The 22,888-nt window shown below is 44.2% G+C and overlaps 1 long non-coding RNA gene across 2 annotated transcripts in view; it reads left to right on the top strand.

The window, feature by feature from the left end:
* Positions 1 to 22,888, top strand: part of LOC139999189 (uncharacterized) — a 60,748-nt gene that overhangs the window by 11,661 nt on the left and 26,199 nt on the right. Inside the window, exon 1 of one of the 2 annotated variants that reach the window (XR_011804404.1) lies at positions 11,071 to 11,864. The exons of the other annotated variant lie outside the window; for it this stretch is intronic. This is a non-coding gene — a long non-coding RNA (uncharacterized lncRNA). Of the gene's footprint in view, positions 1 to 11,070; positions 11,865 to 22,888 lie in introns of those variants that run through there. 2 annotated transcript variants of the gene reach the window in all.

Raw genomic sequence — 22,888 nt, forward strand, 5'->3', positions numbered from 1 at the left:
CCTCGCTGCAAGAGCTCTAGCTCACATTTCATCATTTTTTAATGATTTCTGTTTTAATAAAAGATTTATACTTAGGAAGATCTGTTCCAAATCAACTTCAGCAAAGGGCAACTACATTACTTGAAACTGATCCTTTTATTCTCAGTCACTCTGGGAAAAATAGAGTTGGTCGTTGGTGTATTTGATCCAATGCAAATCTAACTCACTAATAAACTTGCACAATCACTGGGTTTCTTCTTGGCTTCATGAATTTCCTGTTGTTTAACCACCTATGCTTTACTGTGGCATATAATTCCTTCCAGGGAAATGCTGTGATCTCTTTTATTAAAATCGCATAACATCCAGGGAGTTTCACTTCTTTCAGATAATTTATCAAGCCAATGTAGATTTTTTTAACTTCCTTTTAAAATTTTATGCTAATTTTGACCCTGATTTAAGATTATTGACATTGAGATTCACCCTCTATGGACCTTAGAATTCCAGACTCATGAAAACCATTTGATCTCTAGGAACTGATTTCAGTCCTTGAAAGGCTAGCACACGCCATGGGGTCATATTTATTTTATGAGATGATTTTTTCCTAGTGAGATCAGTTAATGGAGCAGCCAGTGTTGCAAAATGTGGAATAAATTTCCAATAATATACTGCAACACCCAAAAAAGATCTCACCTGCCATTTAGTAGCCAGCAATAGGTGCATTTTAATAGCTTTGCATTTTACCTATCTCTGGTTTCATAACTCCCTTGCCCTCCTATATCTCCTCTCCCTATATATAAATATATATAAATATATATGTGTGTATGTATGGTTTCCTGCTTTCTTACTGAACACGGGGGAATTAAAAACCAACTCTGCTTCCTTGAGTTGCTGAAAGATTGCTTTCAGGTGCTATAGGAGTTCTTCCCGGGGTTTACGATAAATCAAGACAGCATCCACACAGGCCACTGCATACCCCAAATGTTTGCATAGCAGCAGGCTAGTTACTTGAAAGACACTAAGGAGCAACCCACACAAACCTCAGCTTTATGCTGAAAAAATCCAGTAAGCACTGAAAATTCTGCTGTGGTCTTGGAAGATCCTACCCTAGGTGTTGCCAATATCTGTCACAGAAATCCAGAGGGCTGCTTTTTTTCCTTGGCTCTAACAGCTGCTGGTACCCGATGCATTTACACAGCTTGCTGGAATCATTTATTGGCCTTGGTGCTGCAACACGAAGCAATCTAGTGCCAATGCCCCACATGCGCATCAGATTGAGATCTCCTCCTGAAACTTTGCCCTCTGTCCCCAGAACTCCTTCGTTTCCAGCCTGGTTATTCGGTCTCTGAATACATCAGGGTTTCAGCAAAACAAGCGTGGCAATGTAAGTGCTCCTTAGATGCTGTCTGCAGGAAGATTGTTAAAAACTGTGCGCTGAATCTATATCACACTTAAATCACACCTTTCTCACTAATCTGGCTTTCCAAAAAAATGGTAATTTTCCCCAAAAATCTGTAAAAATGCTACAATGCTCCTATGCAAATGCTGAAAGTGCACATTAAGGGGTGGGAAGGAGATGGAGGCAGCGTGGACATTTGCTCTGTCTAAATTTGGATGTCTAATTTAATTAAGATCTGGCCTGACTGTGTAACCTTCCGACGAGGTTACTCAGAGCTCTTAAATTAGGAGCCTGCTTCTTGCCATGAGCTGTGCATCAGCGCAGGCTCATATGCCTGGAGTCAGACAGTGTTTTTACACCCTAGACACGTTAGTTCGTTTGACTTTCCCTTCGCTGTGGCATATTGAAATACACCCTTCTTATTTTGTCTCAAAAAAGTCTTTATTGGCTTAGCCTTATGCCCCGCTTTAACCTCTCCTTCCCGTTTGTTATTTGTGAAGAGTCAGCCCTGATTAAAACCAGCCCCATCTTTTATAATTTGTGATTGCTGTTGCTTCCTCTCCATGGATTTCTTCCACAGGATTCAGAGTTTCCCCAGCCCAGCACATAGGAAGCCAGCATGCAGACAGGGCCAGAGAATGAGATTTCCTCTGTAGCTTTTCTTTAGTTTTTCTTCTGACTGATTTCCAGGAGAGAGATTTTATGTTGCCTATTTTTTAATATTTAAAAAAATACCCAGATTGCTCCGTCAGGGTGCTAGGTGGCCCAGCTATACGCTCCTTAACTCACGGTGGTCTTGCACTGCTTTTAGGTGCGTTAGCAAAAGTGTCTTTGTCCTTCACTTTTCCTCACTTTCCCATTCCAGTGTAAAGTGTTTGTGGATGAACGGATATTCAGTTGACTCATTTTCTCTCTTATTTCAATAAGAAAAAGTATTTACACGCATTCCGAGCACTGTGACGCCAAAGATTAAAATGACCAGAACCAAAGTGCATTTCCAGCTGCTCAGCTTTTCACCAGTAATTCCAAAAAGCCAACAAACCTCCCATTGGTTTTGCAGAGCCAAGAGTGCACTGGAGGTGTCCCAGACACCAGCCCAGGGCTGCCCTCCTCGTGGCCAGCAGTTCTGGGAACCCACCTTAACCTCAGCACGGAAACCAAATTAAACCGTGCTGACCAACTCATTATTTCCAATTCACTTTACATTTTTCTGGTCGCTTAAATGAGCATGTGAAAGGGCCGTGGGTTTGTCAGATACAGAAATAATTAAAAGCCTGCCTCTTGACTCTACTGTGCACTGCATTGAAAAAATCCACTTTTCAGCCCCGGCAATCTTCTGTGAGTCTAAAGAGGCAAGAGTCATACACTGGGTATAGTGTACCAGCAAGAGTTTCCTGATGCTTTGAGCAATTCCTTTTAAAATTATGCATAGGAAACCCAGGCTGTAACCCTAAGGCATGCCAAAACAATCTCCCCCTTCTAGATTTATAAAGTTTGCCCAGCTTTCTACCACTGCCACCCAGGTGGTACTTCACCCTACTACAGAAAAACACCTATAATTTTATTTCTTTGAAAAACATGTGAAAGTTTTGGCTCAAAGGCTGGGTGGGAAAAAAGTACATTTCTTAGTGGTTTATTGCCCTTAGGAAAACATACTTCAGTTATGAAGTATTCCCCCCTGAAAACTTACTTGACATTTTGTCGAGAAAATAGTAACATTTCTAAAAAGTTAGCCAAACTACTTAATATCGTAGCTGTAAAGCGAAGACCTATAGAAACGTTCGTGTGTGGATGAGGCTGGTGACCTTGATTGTTTTTATTCCACCTTTATGAGCACGCAGTTCTGCTCAGGGAGTGAGCCTGTGAAGGTTTACCCACCGCAGCAGCAGTTGCTCCCGTAAGAGCAGCCACACGGGCACTTCCCTGCGGCACTGCTGTTGTCTCGCCGAGGGGCTGTTCCCCAGTCCGTGCAGGGCTGGATGGTTGGAGGTGAGGAAAGAGAAGTTCAGGCATCCTGGTGAGGCTTCCGAGGGCTGGGCTGGGTCCCTGGAGGTTTGTGAAGTCTCTCAAACTCATTTAATTGGGCAGATCTGAGTGAAGAACATATATGGGGCCAGAATTTTATTCCTTATCTCTCTGCCTCTGGGTCTCAGAGCATGGACATGGACACACCACAAAGTGCAGCCCTGTCTTGGCTGCCACCATGCCAGATCTGCTCCGTGCAGGAGCATCTCCGGTGCCCCAATGCGCGCTCCCAGCTGCGGTACTGCTGTGCACAGCCAGCCTTGGCCATCGCTCCCGTCTGCCAGGAGCAAGAGAGTTAAACGCTGCCTCCGAATAAAGTTGAACTTCAAGAAAGTTCAGACCCATGCTGGGATGTGAACTTTATGTCTCGGGCCCATTTCTAGTTTCGCTGTAAACAATTTCAGAATGTGATTAGATTTTAGGGGAAACTTGTAATAGAGCCGTAATAAGATATGATGTAATAGGTAATAATAATAATATATAGCAGCTGTTAAGTAAAGCTTTTTCTGCATTTATCCCAGAAGGATACAGGGAGTCAGCTGCAACTTCATATTTTGAAAGAGGGAATATTAAACACTAGGACTATGATGCAATGACGTTATTGCGAACGCTAACAGGAAAACCCAAAGTGTGAGAGTTAAGACCAGCAGAAGATGCACGCAAACAGCTGCTCTGACGTAAATTCCCTGAAGTTTGGTTCATTTTCCTTCATTTAACTAGGATTTAATGCACTAGAATGGCAGATATAGCTTTTGATATGTTCTGGGCTGCTGAGAACAGTGGGATTTCTGCTCTTGCTTTCCGCGAGGGCCCGAGTGAACCCGCAGCGTGCACCTAACGAGATTAACGGGAGGTGCCTGCCCGAAGCCTGCCCGAAGCGGCGTCACTCTGCTTCCAGCCACACTCCTTCCTCAGTTCATGCCTGTGAGAGAAAAGAAATATAAAGTCAACAGGAGTTAGGGCTGGAACGTCAACTTCAAAACGGAATTTCCTGGCATTTTTAGGAGCATGACATAACTTAAGTGTTAACTAATATTGCTCCGTGTATTTAATCTCCATGTGTTGAAGGAAAAAGATCTTTCATGGAAAGACTAGAACAGATAAACCTATATTTAGCCTTCTATAAACACCTCCTAGGGTTGCATTTCTTAAATGCAGAGGCCAAGGATTGCATACAGAAAGTGTATGAGCACAGGCACAGTTATATTTGACTCCAAAAATGAGCATTTTGGTGTATGATGGACAGAACCCACTGTAAATTAGGCAATGTGTTAAAGTAAAACTTTTCATTGTTGGCCATAAAAAGAAAGGATCCAACTGTGGAGAGAAGGAAATGCAGTTTTGGGCTTGTTAACCTGGCAAAAGTTTCCAGGGTGAAGTTACTGAGCAGCAACATCGTGCAGCTGGAGGGGCCGGTTCTGCTGTAGGCAGCTCTTCTCCACCTGCCCCAAACAGTGCCCAGACCCTGCCAGCCCTGGACTCCACCAGCCCATTTCTGCCATCACCTTTACTTTCCCCATAACTCTTCTGGCTCCTACAGCCCAAGACGGAGCTCTGGGTCCCATCCTTCCTGCTGCTGATAGGAGCAACGGGGGACCCCAGTTCAGCATCCGCAGCTGCAGTGCAATGTTGTGTGTTTTTTTTCTTCCAAACTCAAGGACACACTGGGATACTCGTGGTGTCAGTGTTAGAGAAGAGAAACAGAACTGAGTGTCCCGTTACACCGGCGTTCAGCTGTATTTGGGAACGACCATTACATGAGAGGCACTGCCTACCGCCTGCTCTAAGTAATCCAGGCCTGATCCAAAGCCCCAAACCAGCTGCACTGCCAACAAAAGCATGTTAAATAACTTACCAGAAAGTACATTAAAACAGTCTCCTGTCCTTGGTGTTATTTTGGTATTTTGCTGCCTGTGCAATGTTACCACATTGTGCTTGCTGCTCCACTGTATTTTTAGCATAATAAGACTCGAAAAGCAGTCATCCTTCCACCTGGATCTCAGAACGTGATCAATTTTTAATGTTTGAAGATGTCCTGAATTCAAATTGGGATTTAACTTTTCTGTAGATTCTTCTCTAAAGATGAAGAGAATTTTCAATAAGATTTGCAGTCTTCTATGCTATTTTCTAAGAACCGAAGGTCTTTGTGCTGTGTTACAGTGCCAACTTTAGGGAGAAAAAACAGGTATTGGTTAGTGTGCTGATGAATCCAGAAGAATTTGAGAGTGATTAACTTCAAACAAAGAAGCTAGGCTGTTTTAATGATGAGATTGTTATCTGAGTTGAATGCATTTAAATGTGTATTTTACAGTCCGCTGGTCAAGTCATAAAAGTCCTATAAACCTGAAAAGAAAAACTGAAGGTTAATAGGTCAGAAATCAGCCACGGGATTTTATGGGCCAGGAAACAGTAGGGTTTTATTCTGTTCAAGGTACCTGCATGCAGAGGTCACAGCGCTCTGTGCGGAGTGGGGATGGCTTTTCAGTAGACACCCTGTAGGAGGGAAGGAAATGTCACAAAACCACACAGATGCAGACAACGATGCCAAGCAGGATGGCCAGCAAAGCTCTGGTGTCACTTCCCAGAGACGTGATGCTTCGTTCACACTGGCCTGCTGGCGTTTTGTCCTTTGAAATCTCCACGGCAGCTGGAGCACTGGGGGCAGTGCAGGGCAAACTCCGCTCCAGTGCCTCTGCGTGTGCCTGGGCTTCATGGAGACTTTTCTGAGCACTTTTCCCATCCGCAGCAGAGCGGCTACGGTTCCCCTTTTGTAGCAGGGAATGTTGTTCTTCTGCGATTGTTGTATTTATTTTACAAGTTGTGCTAGGAATGTTGTGTGGCACTCTCTTGGCCGCTCTCGCCTATGATTTACAGAAGTTATAAACATTCCAAAGTATACATGTAAGTTAAATGATACATTAATATTATAAAGTTACAATTCTGGTATAAATGTGTCATCAGTTTGAAAATTCAGTTTTCCCTTTGCCCAGCTTTGTGATTAGGCTGACTGGAATCCGCTCTGTGCAAAGGCACCACAGACATGAATTCAGTGAGCATGTGTGTCCCCAAAGTAAAGTGCTGTGAAGACAAGAAGAGAAGGATACTCTGCCAAGCAGAAATACTTCCAAATACTTAACCATTTGCATGAGTTTTATCAAGTTCTTCAATAAATAGAGAGAGGGAAAAAAGGTAGTTGAACCTCATGCCCATGACAGGAAGACAAATGAGACTCTCAGCAATGCCCGGCAGGATCCAGCTGTTCCCATGGGTTCCTGCCACTGGAGTCAGTTCTGCAGTGCCAGAAACCGCAGACCTGGACTCGCTGCTTCGGAGGGTAGGTCTGCACGGGCAGCCCTTCCAGAGCCAGCCACATGTTGTACAGCTCCGTGCGGGTCAGATCTGAGCCAGCCCCACAAGCCAATGCTTAGACATTGCTGGCCTGAGTGCCAAGTGCCCCTGCCACACTTGTGTGGGCAGACTGCCCTGCCTCTCCCCTGCTGGCCAGTGAATTTTAGTCCTGCTGCTTGCAGCACCAACGACGCTGTTTGTCTTTCCTTCCCCTCTTATCCTTTATGTCGTGAAAAGAAGCGTTTACATCTGGTAGGAAAGCAGGAACAAGCCAGATTCCCGTAGGAGCCTAAAGACATTCAGAGGCATCCAAGTGTCTTGTATTCACTAAATAGCTGCTGTAGCAGCAGTGAAATACAGCAAAATCTGACAATCAGCTCAAGATCACTCAGGGAATAAATACCACGGGGAGGAATAAAGCCTAAATCTTAAGATCTACACCCAGACTCTCATGCTAACATGCAGTAACTCAGCTACCTGGTATTCTCTAAAATATAATCTGGCTATGCAAAAAAACAGTAAGATTAATCACTTACATAATGAGCACAACAGAATAAAATAAGATCAAATAAATTAATCTCAATATATCAAAGAAAATTTTTGGCATTAAAAATTTACAGGCTGAGTCTTGAAGTCTGGTGGAGACAGCTTCATTCTGAAGGAGATGAAGTGACTGCATTTGTCTCCATCCAGCTATGCCCAATAGCTTGAACACCCTAGGAACACTCATTTTCAAAATAAAATATATTCATTAACTGATTGACAAAAGGAGGCTCTAAGATGACCTAACTCTTTGCACTCACATTGCAACTCTGTTCCAGCCTGCTTAAGGTGTCTAGCTGAGTTTCTTCATGGGCAAGGTGGAATGGCCCCAAATCCCTGAAAATGTCACTTCCATTGTCTTAGTGGTCTATTCTTCATCAGTCATTCTGTAAGAAACCTTTTAAGATGTTCTTTCTTTGTAAGAAATTTATGAGAAAACAACTTAGCATTCAGAAGGATAGCCTTTGAATAACATTCCTCCCTTCACCCAGTGAAGGGAGCCGGGGCAGCTATCAGATCAAACAAGCCTACCACTGAGCAGCTTCAGTTTTCATTGTTGCAATATGAAAATATTTTATGATGTCTCATAACTCATGCATGAGGCTCTGATAATGGTCACGTCAGCCCCCACATTTCACACTGTGTTTAAAAATACGGCTTGTTTATACACCACATGGGCTGCACCCTGTGATCAGATTTACATTTGAAGACACTCAGCATCAGCACGCAGTCTCAGAAACTTATCTTATGAAATGCACCCTAACATGATACGAAATTGTCTCCTCATTGTAATTACTGTTTTAGAATTTTATGTCTTTTTTATCTCTATTTGGAGGCAAACTGAGCCAAATCCAGTGTCATCTCAGGAAACACACTTAAGGTATTTTGCACATCCCTTTCATTTATCCTGTATCCTCTGCAGAGTGTGGGTAGCTAGGTGGGGCAGAGCCACAGTGTGCCTGTGTTAAGGCTTACAGTATCCCCTTTATTTTATTGTGTGTATTTGAGGGCATTTAATGTTTCACAGTCCCAGTCTGATAAACAATTGTGAAAGAATCTCTGCTCTCAGCAATAAAAAGTAGCCTCATAGCCCATAGGGTTACACACACACACAAAAGCCTTCAATATGCAACTGGGATGAACCTTACAGTCTTAAGGCAAATGAAATGAACCTGAAGCATGCATTTAAAAATACAAACAGATAAAACAATGTAATGAGTTCTGAGCCAATTTCACAATTATGCTGCCTGAGTCACAAAACTAAATTGCTTGGAGTTGGCAGGAACACGTGAACTTTTATTTGGGTCTACGTTCTCTATATTACATTGCTATATTAGCTCCTTACATACTAAAATAAAGCATGACTTAGCATTCGGCAGTAAATCCTTTCCTTTTTTATGTCCTGTGCTACAGTAGCATAGTTTAAGCTAAAATCATTTTTGACAATGGCAATAATTGCAAGATATTTCCTGACTGTAAAAATGAGGTGGTATTTCAGTTAACTGTTTCTTTTTTAATGCAGAGCATTAGATCTCAACCAGAGGTATGAGGCAGTGGTTTAAAGGAGCCTGTTGAGGATTTTAAAGATTCAAGCAGTGTTTTCCTGCCATGTTTATATAGCCGCTGGGCAGTTGACAAGTAGCTTTGCAGAGCATAACGGTTGCACTGTACCGTGCTAGGGTCCGGAGAGAGCCAGATGCTGCAGTAGAAGGGACAGAGCCTTTGAGCAAGCCAGCACAACTTGCTCAAAGTATAGAGACCAGTGCCCCTGTCACCGAAGATTCACTCAGGTTTTGTGTATCTCCTCCTGTGTCCCTGGCTGGCCCATTCCCGGAAAAACCCTGGTCCATACTGTGCCCACGCTGCCTCCAAAGCTATCTTTATCTCCTTGTACACTAAGGCTTGCTGCCCACCATACAACATCTGTCCAGGCTTTGTAAACCCAGACAGGACAAATTCTGTGTGCCAGCGTGCCCTGGGGAGGGATGGCAGGGCCAAGCTGGGAGAGGCCGCACGCATTCATTCTGTTCAGGCACCCCCTTTCACAGGGCCGAGGAGGCAACAGAGAACTATTCAAAGCCCCTCAGAGGTTTTCTCACTGGTTATAGCACTGGCCTAATGTGTGTTTGCAGGCTTAAATTGACACAACACCCTCTCAGTGCAGTCTGAGCGTCAGCACTGAAACGTGGCCTGGTGTGGTGCTCCAGGCCGAGCGCCGCTATTTGGGTGCTTTCAGGCTGGAGGGCAGGCCGCTCTGCTGGCCTCGGCCTGGGTGCAGGCAACAGCAAGGCTTTCGTGGAGAGCTTTTTCCAAAAAAATACCCCATGCTGTATTTGGAAGCGTATGGGGGGTTATCCACACAAGCCAAGCGTTATGTTTTCCGATTGTCCAATAAAATAGATTTACATAGGTGTGAGGAAGAAATAAGGCATTTTAAAAGACTGTTTCCCAACCTCCATGAACTAAGACATCTTGATTTAAAACTGCTCAGTGCCCAGCAAGAGGAAATAGTTTAGACTGTATGTGAAAAGAGAATAATGGCTCCATCAGGTAGTCTGTCAGCTTGTGAAAATAGGGCCAGGTTCGTGTATAAGAAAGCAGGGTGAATGATCTGCTCTCCCAGGAAAGCGCTTCAGTGAGGCGTTTAATGAAACTAGAACAGACTTACTGTTCTGTGGGACTTGTACAGCCATTCCTCTGGGTCTCTTTGAAAATCACAGTCTGAATAGACACGACGTGAAATATAAAGTCTGTACTTACAAGGGAAAAGTTGAGTCCCAAAGCATTTACAAGATCAGCCCAAGGACTTTCAGAGGTACGAGCTGAATCCATCTTTCTTAAAATCTGCCACCGTACCTACAGGAACATCTCCTCAGTCAGTAGAAGCACAGAAAATATACTGACGGACAAGAGTGCCACACCCTGTGCAAAATCTCACTGAACTGCTTTTTTAGGGAGTCTCTTTCCTACTTTATTGCAGGCAAAGGTCCACATTTCCAAAAGACTTTGATGCAGAACAGCTTTACAAACCTCAAGGCCAAGGTCGATTGAGAATCAGGAATCATTCATGGGAAATTAGCAAACGTGACACACACCGAATGAAATCTGCATTAAGAATTGCCTCCATCTGGCCAGTGCCTAACTTACGGGATAGCTTTATTGCATCTCCCAGGACCAGAGCATCATTTTCTGACAACTAGCTCATGATCCAAACTAAGCAGAAACCCTTTTTGTGGGTCTGCTCTGAGGCTGCCCACTGCGCCAGGACCTGTGAAGGATGTCAAGACGAAAGCAAGCAGTGGGGAATTTTTTGCTTTGTTGTGCGCGAGGAAGAAATCGGCCTTGAAGCAGTAAGAGCAGCCATGTGCAGAGGCGTTATTTCAGACTCCATAACTCTTCTGTCCAGATGCACATGTGCCTCCTATTAGCATCAGCTGCAGCTACACACGCCACAGCGGAGGAGCAGACCCTGAAGCAGACGCTGAGACCTGAAGCAGGTCCAGGCCCCGCCATGCTCAGGTACACCCGAGGTGCCGTGCCAGGGCTCAGCTCCTCCCGCAGCCCTCGCGGGCGCTTCTCACTTCATTTTGAATGGCAATCCCTGCCAAAATGGATCAGAGCTTTCCTGGTGCCAGTGAGAAAGCCTGGATGAGTCCTTTCACACTGTGGAAAAGTCTCCTGGCTCCGGTGCCTCTCCAGCCCTCTGTGATGCCCCTTCCACAAGGACACCCACGTGCTGAGGGCAGGAGGAATGCAACTGCACATTGCTCCTTGTGCAGATATCAGGTGAGCAGGAGGACCAGCTGGTGGAGGAGGGTGGTTGACCCCACAATTTAATGAAATTTCTACTTATATAGTGAGGTTTGGAATCCAAGTAATGGAGTGCCTCAGGGTTCACAATCCCCACTGCAGGTGCCAGTGGGGTCACACACATACTGGGTTATCAGGCAGCAGGCAGGAGCAGTCACCCCTTAACTGATAGGTATTTTTGAAAGGAAACAAGAGTTTTATGGCAGAAGTGTTTGAAGAGCATGTTTTAGGGCAGCTGCGCAGTGTGCAGGGCAGAACCTGGTCCAGATGCAGGGGAAGGGATACTGGTGCTCATGCAGAGTGGGACGGTGAGAGATTCAACCTGGAAAACAGGCAGGGGTGTATGGAGGGAGCGCAGCATGGGGAGGTGCTGAAGCCTGCATGCTCTGCTGGGATCGGCATATGGTTTCAATGTCAAAAGATGAAAGGCTACACGTCTGGGGAGGACCAATAAAAATGCAAAATGTGCTCTGTATGGAAATGTTCATCAGGAAACTAAAGAGAAAACAGACCTGCTGGCAACAGTAGCTGCATTAAAGTCAAATAGGGCTGGGGAATATATGGATGGGGAACTGGTTACAAAGCAGAGGAGATGACTGCTCCCCTCGTCTGGCCACACCAGGAATTCTGTAATCAGGGTTGTGCAATTTGCTTTATGAATTACAGTGGGGGAGAGATTCAAAAGGAAGAAAAGGTCTTGTGATACGAGAAGTGCTGTTTTGGGAAGATCTACTTGGCTAAGTCATTCTGAGCAAGACAAAAGGTAATCTTCTCCTAATGCAGATAAAAAATGCCTGAAGGATGCATCCAGGAGTGCTGGGGAAGAGGTGCTCTGCCTTCAGGGTGGTACTGCTGCTTCCCTCTGGGGTGGCTGCATTTGGCTGCTATCTGTGCCAGGGCAAATGGTGAGAAAATGTATTGCCATCGCTCTGTGAAGAGACAAGGCACGAACTTCCCCGGAATAAGACATGTGGCTCCCACCAAGCACTCACTGCCAGAGGCATGGGGCTGGCTGTGTATGCAGAGGTGTGCTGGCAGGGATGCCTGGGCAAGAGCTCTGTACTTGGGAGGACAAAATTCAGCAGTAAACAGTAGGAACTTCAGGTGGTGGCACCTGGTGGTGCTTAAAGGATCAATGATCTCACAGGTGTCTTCAAATGCAGTGAAGTTGGGTGGGGGTGGGTTTAGCAGCCTAACAAGCCTCCATTCTTCTCTGAACTCTCATCTGGTAAGTGTAGGGGCTGCAGTCTCAGCAAGAACCATCTTCTGTGTTTTTTTCCTCACATAAGCAACAAATGGGGTCATGGAGGGGAAGTGCCAAAAGTAATCTTTCAATCTCTTGTTTTCTTAATGTGAAAAATGTATTACATTTTTCTAAAGGGGAAAAAAAAAAAAAAAGACAAAGAAAAATGACTTTGTCTGGAACCAAAAATTAAAAACTCCAAAGTCTTTCTTATGAAGTGTGCTAGGAGTGACTTGGATAAACATATCTATTGACTTTAAAATATAATACCTTTGTTCAGAGGGAACTACTGACATGAAGAGTGTGAGCTCTTTCAAGCAAAGCTCTGTATCTCAGAAAGCTATTTTCATTGCCTTAACCTCGACTCACCCTTTTTCTCTACAATATTTGTTTTCTTTGCATTATGTTCTTCTTCACATTAGTCATTCTGCCATAATTTCATAAAAGGATTTGCAAAAAAAAAAAAAAAAAAAAAACCACAACAGGTTTTATTGTCTGAAGTCTTACTTTAACCTTTATGCCACTTTTGTTTCCAGTGATCTCTTTCTAACATTCTGTATTGTTTCTTGTTCCTTCTTGTTTCATCTCTTCTTCTTAATGATTCCTCTACTCTCGTTGAATGCTTTTTTCTGTTAGTTTTCGATAGGTGAAACCTGAAGAATCTCTTAGCAAATAGATGTCAGCTTTTGCTCAATATGAGCCAAAACTCTTATTCTGGAAGGCTGAATTTGTGTCTTTTCTATTTGTAAAGCTTTGGTAATACAGTTTCTCACCATATCAAACAAAGATCTGCTTTAAAAAAACACATGGTATCAATGTTCCTACATCTGTTTTGTTCACAAACCCATTGGAGAAGGCTTTGTTCTTGTCAGGAGGCTAACATGCAGCAATAACTGCAGGGCTGTTCCTCTCCCTCCAGCCCCAGCATGCTGGGGATTGCTACTCAGGGTGTTTCGCTTTGCTTCTCCACTGTCAGGAGATGTCTGGGATGTGGCCAATGGCCTCTGCAGAAGAACGTGCTAAAGTACATGATGGAGAGGAGCTCAAAGTGTATGCGGTTAGTCTGCAGCCCTAAGGATGCTATAAAGAGACTTTAGCAAAGCTCTACAACCAGGGGAAGACTTGGGGATGCCGCAAAATGCATGGTAATGACCGAGATACAGGCAGGGAGGGATAACGACTCACACACATTGCTTTTAAACCAACATGATCCACAGAGCTGTGGAGCTCTATCCTTGACGTCTCATACTAAGAAAACAAAGTCGTTGTGCATCCAGCCACAGTAAATGCAGTGTGGTCAAAACTGATCCAAGGACGGTTTTTCTGCACGAAGCCTGAGTAAAAGTCAGAATTTAGCACCAGAGGAAGCCTTTGTGGTCAAGAATTTAGCTAAGTTCAGCAACCATATAGGATAATAAATTTGTCCAGAGTTATAATGGTTACTGTTAAATCCTAGAAGAATATTTAAAACCAAAGCTTCAGAGCTGACTTGACCTTCAACCACTCCAGATTAACAAGTGTCTAGAGCAGGTGAACCGCCCACACCAGCATCTTAGGCATTTCAGACCAGCACAGGCTGGCGACTGCACAGGGCTCAGGATAGATTTTATCAGTAATGAGCATCTTGAAATGAAGATGTCTGCATGAATGCTAAACTTCTTTAAAGAGCTTGGCCCAACCCAGAAACAAAAAGAAAGGATTCTCCAAGGTACGGTTATTTCTTCAGGCGGTGTTGGATAGCTGCCAGCTTTATTCACAAAACTGCTGTTTTCCTCATTCTGTAATTGCAGTGGGCAGAAAGCCACCACACAGAAAAGAACTGGCACATCCTGAGCTCCATCCGCCCGCCTCAGCAGCGTTTGTTAGGATGAGATGGCTGGCAGGTGCAGTCACTGTCTTCCCACAAAAAATGCCGTGTGACCTCTCTTTGCTCTTTCAAGCTCAGTGCCCTCTCTCAGAGTCATATTTTCCAGTGCTTTGAATGTCAGCCTCTAGTTCTTCAGGTGCCTTTTTGCATTGAAAGCTTGAAATTTTGCTCTGCTAGCATGCATAAATTGATTCTTTATCTTTCCACTACCGAGTTTGATCCTGCCTTATGTCATAAGCGCCATCAAACCCATGGGACTTCTAGCCAAGTCATAGGGAAGCTTTCAATGTCTTGAGGTTTTCTGTTGTTCAAAAAATGGCAGGTAATTTGAAGCAAAATGTTTTGTGGAAATGTATTGGCTTTACCAAATTGAACTCAAGACAAGGCAGAAAGTGGCTGAGCAAGGAGGCAGAGAGGGAGCATACTCCTTTCTGTTTCCCTTGCCTTGATCATCCAGGAGAGTACCTGATGTTTAGGGTCTTCAACTGCATTGTGAAAAGTTATTTTCAAGTCCTTTTTTTTCTGAAATCATGCAAAATCTTTCACCTGATACCTTAGTTAATGGCTGAAGTAGTGAAAAAATGACTGGTTTCTACCCCATGAGAGATGGATGCAATAACCTGGCCCCTCAGATGTTCACTCAGAATAAGAAATATTTTTTTCTGAAAACTAGTACTTTTTATTTCTTTTTTATTTAAAGAACAAAGCAGGTGTTGACACCTGCAGATTACACTACACATAACTTGGTGTTTCATTTATCCCTGGCACTGGCCCCTGCGGAATGACAGGGGTGAAGCGTTGCTGACCCACTGTTGTATCCTCCAGCTTCTCCCACGGCCTGGCACCAGCTCTCCCCATCCATCAGTCCTGGCACATCTGAAACTCCCAAGGTCATTTGCAAAGATGAGCTAGAAGTTTGTGTTTAATAACAATCCATTCCCCAGAGTTAATTAATAACAGTTTGTTCGGGTAATTGGGAGACATGGGTGAGCAATGAATACTGGACCTGCGTGTTGTCCTTCCTGACCGTCCTCTGCTCTTACTCCTTCGTGTCCAAGTGTGTGCCACAGGTAACCATGGGGAAAAGCAGAATAGGGAGTTGCAAAATCACATTCTTTACGCTAAAACGTGAAGGGGCATGCTTGCTCCAGCACACGGGGTTTCAGAGCAGTGGAGCATAAGTGGACTACGGAAGTGAGCCTGTCTGCCCATGGTTATCTGCGTGTCTTCGTCTCCTTGTTGCTGTAACTGTAACACGAGCAGAGAGCTGCCTTGCCAGAAAGAGCACGGCCGCTGCTACCTGCCTGCGAAGCAGCCAGCAAAAAGCACCCACAAGACCCAAATCTTTCCTCTCGGTTTGCCCAGGCAGTGTGGCTCATTTGTACGTGTTGAAGAAAGTTTGACACCTTTTGGTTTCTTGAAGAGTGGATGTCAGAGCAATGGGTGAGGAAAGGTGAGACAGGAAATCTGGCTCCCTTTAAAGGTGCTTTGATAATCCCCTGCACAAAAAGCAAAAGCCCTCAGGTTTCTCACATTGTAACACAGAGCATGCACTGCTCGAGACCTACATTTATAGCTCAGTTACTAGGAGCGAAATGTTTTACATGCCTCTGGAGACATGTGAAAGGAGAGCTGCCCCCAGTGTGCTACTAGAAGCCATGCCAGCAGTTCAAATAAATTTTTTCCAAGATTTTATGATCTGATGCTTGGATTACATTTGTTTAGCTGTAGAGGTGTGAGGTCTGAACAATTTGTCAAAGGAAAGAATAACCCCAGCTCCAGACATGTGTGCATTTGGAGTTCAGCTTCAACCATGACACTGTGAAAATCCCTGAGGAGGGATGAAGTCATTGGACACCTTGCGGTGCAGAGAAGAGGGACACATACGGTGGCAAACTCCAAGGAGAGGTGGCTATGGGCCACCTTCCCCTCTTGGCTCCCCTTGTGTGAGGGTGAGCGTGGTGCTTGCCCTGCTGTGCAGGTGGGGTGCTGAAGCAGGGATGCTGGGGACATTTCCAAGGCCACAAAAAGCAGAGCTGTCCTCTCCCTCTGCCCAGGGAGGTGGTGACAGTGGACAGAGGCAGAGGAGTGGCAGTGGCAGCCTGGGCGAGTCCATAGGAATCCCCTCTCAGAGCCCTGATGAAGGATTACATGCCAAAGCAGTTACCCTAGGACCCCCACACTATATCCCCTCCTTTTTCACTCCCCAGGGCCTCTTATCCCAATCTGGTTTTCCCATCTATCCTCCTCTTCCACTTTTTTCCCCCATTTCTTCATCCCCAAATCCCACTTTCTCCCCCTCACCAGCCTTCCCAGCACAGGTCCCTCTGCCCACCCACAACACTTCTCATCCTGCCCCAGCCCTCCATCACCTCCCACCTCCCAGCCACTTGTGTCCGCTAACATCCTGTGTCTGCCCACTGAAGCAAACCGAATCCACTCCTACACACACATTTCAGGGTCTGAGGAAACCTGGATGTGGGCTGCAGTTACCAAAAATCTAGTGGAAAAGGGCTTAGGGACAGAGAAAGAAGACAAATGTAAGAAAAAGGTGGGCATATGGTAGCCCTAATAAAGGGTGATAAAGTCCTCTGAAGTTGTTGGAAAGACTCCCACTTAATTAACTGAGCTTTGGACCGGACTCCAAAGCAGATCACTTTCCAAAGCTGAGATAAGTTCCTGGCTCCTATTTCCAGCTCGTGTGCTCAGAGCGCTCGACAAGGCCTGTCCTTCTGCTTTTATTTATGTTGGGGAGTCACTGCTTCATAATTCAGCTGGGACTGACGCTCACTTCCTGTGTCAGGATGTAGATCATTTATATGGTGATAAGGGGCCATATTAGCACTATAACCTCGTGTTTGTAGATGCTCACATTTTCTCTCAAGATATTTATCACCAGTAAACACAGCAGAAAATCTGATTTCATTGACCTTTGCTTCACAGATGATATTCTTTCATGCTGGGTATAAAACCCAGCATTTACTTAATATAGTGCTGTGTTGGGTCCAGTTAAGTCCAGAACATAACACTGAAGACAGCAGGAACTGTAGGTACGCAGTATCTTAGGAAAAAAACTGCTTTTACAAGCCTAATTATGGTTTTTAATTGTTACAAGTGCCAACGGTGTATTTTTACTTTATCATGAGGAATTTCCGTCACACACCATCCACTCCAAAACCCCAATTCTTTTGTTTTTATTTGAAGAACAGCAAAACATATAACTACCAAGCACATGTCAAGACTTCATGATGGATTAACTGCATTTCACAGTTGAAAAGTAAGCCTGTAGAAGAAAAGCAAATGTGAGCAGGCATTCACTTGGTGAACTCAAAATTTCCACCCCATCTCTAACCGCTTTGCCATTCTGTGTGCCTTATCTATAGAAAGGAGCAAATGTTCATCTTTTACCTACTGAAATGTATTTAAATGACTTCTTGTCTCTAAAAAGAAGACTTCATATACTGGGCAGGTAAATATTGAATCAATCTCTCAGGGAGGGCAGCTTTAATGAACTAACACAGTTACCTGCAACAAAGACTGGGCATGGATGACTCAGAGCATTTGGACTATTCTTGGTTCGTATTTTAGCACTTTTTCATCTCTAGGTAGCAGGTTTGACTCTACCAGGCTCAAAAATGTTAAAGGGTGGAAAGAGGAAACACAAAGTGCAGCTGGTGCCCTCATGATGGAACAGCACCAGTGGATCAGGGACCCACCGGGAAGCAGCTTCTGGGCAGCTTCTCCTGAGCTGGGATGGCCAAGCTTGGCAAAGGGTCAAGGACCAGGGTGACAATCCCACCACAGCCCTTGGGTGACCATCGCTCTGGACCTATTTCCTTGGAAATGAATAAACAAGATTTGGGGTGCCCAGCTCTGAAAAACTGAGGGAATGTGGCTTTCAGAAAGTGGTCAGCTTTCACCTCTAAAAATAGAGGCGCTGGAAACCACTGGTAACTTTTGACCATCTTGGCCAAAATCAACTATTTTTAGCTCATCTGTTCCCTCTGAGCTCAGTTCTCTCAAGAAGAATGTATATTTTGGGGGAAGGGGAGGAGGCAGAGGTTCTTGTCACAGGGTGAATTAGTCACAAGTAGTCTGAGTTGAAACATTTTCATATCAAAAGCACTAAAAATGACAGAACCACTTAATTTCTTTAAATGGGTATGAGAATGTTGCCAAGTTTTGTGAGCAATTAAACTTAATGCAGGATAAGATGGCAGGGATGAAGGATAATTATATGCTCTCAAAATCCTGGGCTTTTTATAAATGAAATGGCCTTAGGGAGTTTTCCAGCAACATTTGGGCTCAGCCTTTTCCTTCCAACAAAGCCAATTGCCAGTAGTGGCTTTGCAATGGGCATATGTGACACGATTTCTAATGAATTCCCTGTCGGATTCCCATTCAGTTGCCCACCAAACCTTACAATAGTTGGGCTTTTCTTTTGTTGTTTTGTGCAAATAACTCTTTGCCTAATATGTTAGCATTCCTGCCTACTTGCACCCTTAGCAAGCAAAGAATTCAATATACTGGACACCAACAAGTTCAGATGAACACTGGGAGCCTTCGAGGAGATGGTATAAGAAATACACCAATAACACCAATGAGATAATTACAGTTTTTGCTAATGAGCCCAGACCTGTGAGATGTTTGTTAATTCACAAGAGGTGCTCAGCGAGACCATTCACTTTGCTGAACGTCAAGAGTCTCTTCATTCTTGCTGGAGGGATGCAGGCACAGATACCAATCTGCCCTTCACAAGGAGTCGTTGGGTACATAACAGTGGGAGTACGTTCAGACATCATCCACTAGCAATATGAGGAAGAAATCTTTAACAGGATTAGAGGTTGGTGGCAGAGGGACCGTCCTTCAGACTTTGAGCACATTGACTCCTTTCCTTCTGAAGTTAGTTTTGGGTGTTACATGAAGTTAGTTATTTATCAGTGTTGAGACAATTTTAGCTGATATATTTGTGAAAACTTTTTCAGTTTTCAGAAATGTTGTAAAGCCTTTACTAATGATTCTCCCAGATCAGTTATTTCAGAAATTGGAGGAGGTGTTATAATGTTCTTTATGTGATCCTCATTGCTGTCCTGTACAAAAAGTCTCACTTAGCCAGACGTGTACCAGAAATGATATAATATGATTTAAACAATATAGTCAAAATATCATGTGGTCAAGATGAGCAAATTCATGAGCATACCAGCAACGGAAATTTAAGGAGGGGATAGGTTGCCATAAAGGTCATGAAGCATTAAAACATTGTAAGAATGGAGGATTAACAAATTCAAAGTGGGTAAATCCCTTGCATCACTCATCTGATGTTTGCTGTCTACTCTCCCAGTCTGACAGGTTGCAAGACACAACCTTAGGCCAGACAATAATGGTTGGTTCCAGCAGAAGGAGGTGAAATTTAGAAGCAACTTGTCCTACAATGTGAAAAAAGTGATTTCTATGTTTCCTTTATCTATTTACGTTTTCATTTTTAATTTAATAAATCTATGTTGTGATATTTTGGCAACATTCTCTCCATGTAAAACATATCTTATTCATAACTAGCTACAAAAACATTTCTCCAGTACATTCCAACTCACTGCAAGGATGATTATCTCACAGACATTTTTCTTTTTATGGTTTAATTATATTTATTTTTAGTTGAATTGCTGGTCTTATTCTTGGGAGCCTGTTGGATCCTGATGATGCTTGCATTTGCTGTTGGGAATATGGCACAAGCAGCAGCACTGAACTGGATGACATTTATAAAGGCTCTAATAGCTTCGCTGCTGGCGAAGAGCTCAGAATGTCATTCTCCCAACCCCACCTACAGATTTCAGGACCTAACAAGCTCCGGAACAAATGTTGCATCTCAGTTTTGTAAAAAAATGATTTTATCTATTGCTGGAAACCCCTCCAGCACTTCAGAAGAAAAAAAAAAAAAAAAAAAAAAAAAAAGTGGGAAATATGGTTATATCTGATACCTCTGTTTGTTTGTCTAGTGCTTGGCTGTGTGTCGGTATGACTAGTTCAGTGATATTGCCCAACAGCATAACCATGCTCCATGCTCCTACATCACCGCGTTGCTGCTATGGCCATGCCACCAGCACCTAGGACTTTGTTAGCTTGTATAAGCCAGGTCAGGCTGCAGCCACATGTCTGGGCAAACCAGGCTGCTCCAGAGGGATGCTCTGGTGGCTCAGTCCAGATGGAGTGTCCTTCCCTCACATGAGCAAGCGTGTTTTTTTCTGTTGTTGTTTTGGTTTTGGTTTTGGTTTTTTCCCCTGCAGGAAGTGTTTGAGTTAAGGTTGGGTAATTGCAATTACCTGTTTGTTTGTTTGTTTGTTTGTATTTTTTTTTCCTCTAGTCTTCACTTTGGTCATTTCCTAACATTGTTTCTTGAAGAAAGATTTTGAACATTTTTAAGCAGCTTCTGTTTCTGTCCTTAAGATTTGTATATTTCAGTAACTGATACAGGGGACAGAGTTTGCTAATGGATCATTTAGGTATACATGTATATTGGTTGTATGTGTTCACAGATAAAACTGCTATGGTATTTTTTAAGATTTTGATTAACAGTGCCACATTTGTGAAAACAATGACAAAAAATAAAAAAAAAAATCCATGTAAAGAAATTGGTTTCAAGGTAGCTAAACCTGAAATCAAAGCTGTCTCCTGGGTCCATGCTTACCACGCCGTTAGCATGCTGCACATGATTGTTTGCCCTTTGTTTATAATTCAAGTGTTTTTAATACCTTTGGTACCAATAACAGCAGCAACAATTTGATGTTTTAATATTTGATAGGTCTCTAACCATGCATCCAGTCTCTGTGGCTCGAAAACTCCAGAGATAGATGCGGTTCTCACACGTGTAAATCAGCGTGCAGCAAAGTGTGTAAATCAGAAGGCTTTCTACTGATTGCTTGGAGGGGTCCTGTGCATTTATATTGGCATCACTCACACCAGAATCCTGTTCCCTGAACCTTGAAAACAAATACTTTGGTTTCAGGAAAGAAAATGGATCCACAACAAATGGGGTAGTATTGCCTAATGGTTTCCTGACAAATCCCTGTCTCTGCTCTGGAGCTGTGAAAACAGACGCAGAGACCGCTCTCATTTCAGTCTCGGGAGGAACCTGACAGGTGCAGTTAGCGAGCTGCTCGGGATGATAAAAGCCATAGGTTCAATACGCTATTAAAGCAGGCATTACGCACGGCTCGGATGCTTAGCTCAGTTACGGGCTGTCTGTAAAACCGCCTAAAAAGGTGAGGTCCCACACCGCCGGTGTGTGGTGTGCTCACACGGGCCCAGCTCCCACGGAAATGCTGGGAAGGGGAAAGGAAGGCAGGTTGTCCATGACACGACACGAGGTGCGAGCCCCCAAGGTCACAGCCAGGCGGAACGGGGGCCAGTCAGATCAGAAGGTGAGGTGAACTGTTCGCACAGGAAACTTGGACCTGGGGATTGGGTTTCCACACGTTTTCTTCTTTGCAATTATTTTACAGTTTGCCGGGACTCTCAACAGGAGTTCAGCCATGGGTCAGTCACAGCCCAAGGTTTCTGCTCTCTTAACACCATATTCCTCAGTAATTCCTGCCCCACACAGAGCCTTTGCCATTTGAAGGACAGGATATTGGATAAAGTTTTATTAGTTCATTGAAAAACCTTACAGAACTGAACAGACTTGATCCAACAACCATGAAAATCGAGGTATCTCCTCTTGGCTCCGTTAGAGTGACAGAGCTGGCAGGGCAGCCTCCCATCTCCTCCTCTTCAACCATCCAGTCCGGATTACACCACAGAGGTCCTTCCTCGCCATTTGTCTGCCCTGCCTCTAGGGACAGCCGCCTGCAGCTGTGCTTCACACCCCTCACCCCTGGGAAGCCTTTGCTATTGTCTGGCCTAAAACACTCAAGCTGCAGTTTAAGCCCAATAAGATTCTTGCCCAATACACTCAGGCGCAGAGGAAGGCTTTATACTACAATACTTCATAAATCGATAGAAGGCAAGATGAAGCCATTCTGCTTCCATAGTTACTTATTTATTTTTAACCAGAAATTTGGAGGATTTATTAACTACCTTGGAGTGGTTCAAATGCATACACAAAAGAGCAATAGCTTTCTACAGAGTGCTTTAGGGGAAAGCAGTTTCATGCAGTATAAACTCATGACTTCAGCATGCCCATTAGACCTGGGGTACTGCAGCCACAGGGTGCTTTGCCATCACATACAGCAGAGCCTGGATGTCATTCAGCGACTGGCAGCTTTCATTTTCATCTCTGCTAGCATCCATCAGCTCATCCATCCTGAGAGCTTTTCAGTGTCTTCCAGGTAGATACACAGATCAACCGCGAAGCCTCAACAGCTCTTGCTGAGCTCCGGCCCCTTCACCTCCCTCAGGGGAAGAGAAAAATCTCCTCAAAGTAGGGCTACATCAGCTTTGATTGATTTGCCTGATCTTCACTTCAAGTGGAGAAGAAAGAGCTGAGGGTGTAATTCTCTGACAATCCACAAACACAGATTTGGAGGAAAAAGGAGAAATACAGATTCGGGAAGAGGTGGAGACTCAGTAGAGCACTGACAGCCTCAGCCCCTCCATGCGTGACCCCAGGCACTGACCAGAAGTCCATCACTCACAAACGTTTATTCATGTCAAACAATTCGAGCTCCCAGCAGGAATGATAGGA

The sequence above is a fragment of the Anas platyrhynchos genome, chromosome 21 (assembly GCF_047663525.1).
Source record: "Anas platyrhynchos isolate ZD024472 breed Pekin duck chromosome 21, IASCAAS_PekinDuck_T2T, whole genome shotgun sequence".
NCBI lineage: Eukaryota > Metazoa > Chordata > Aves > Anseriformes > Anatidae > Anas > Anas platyrhynchos.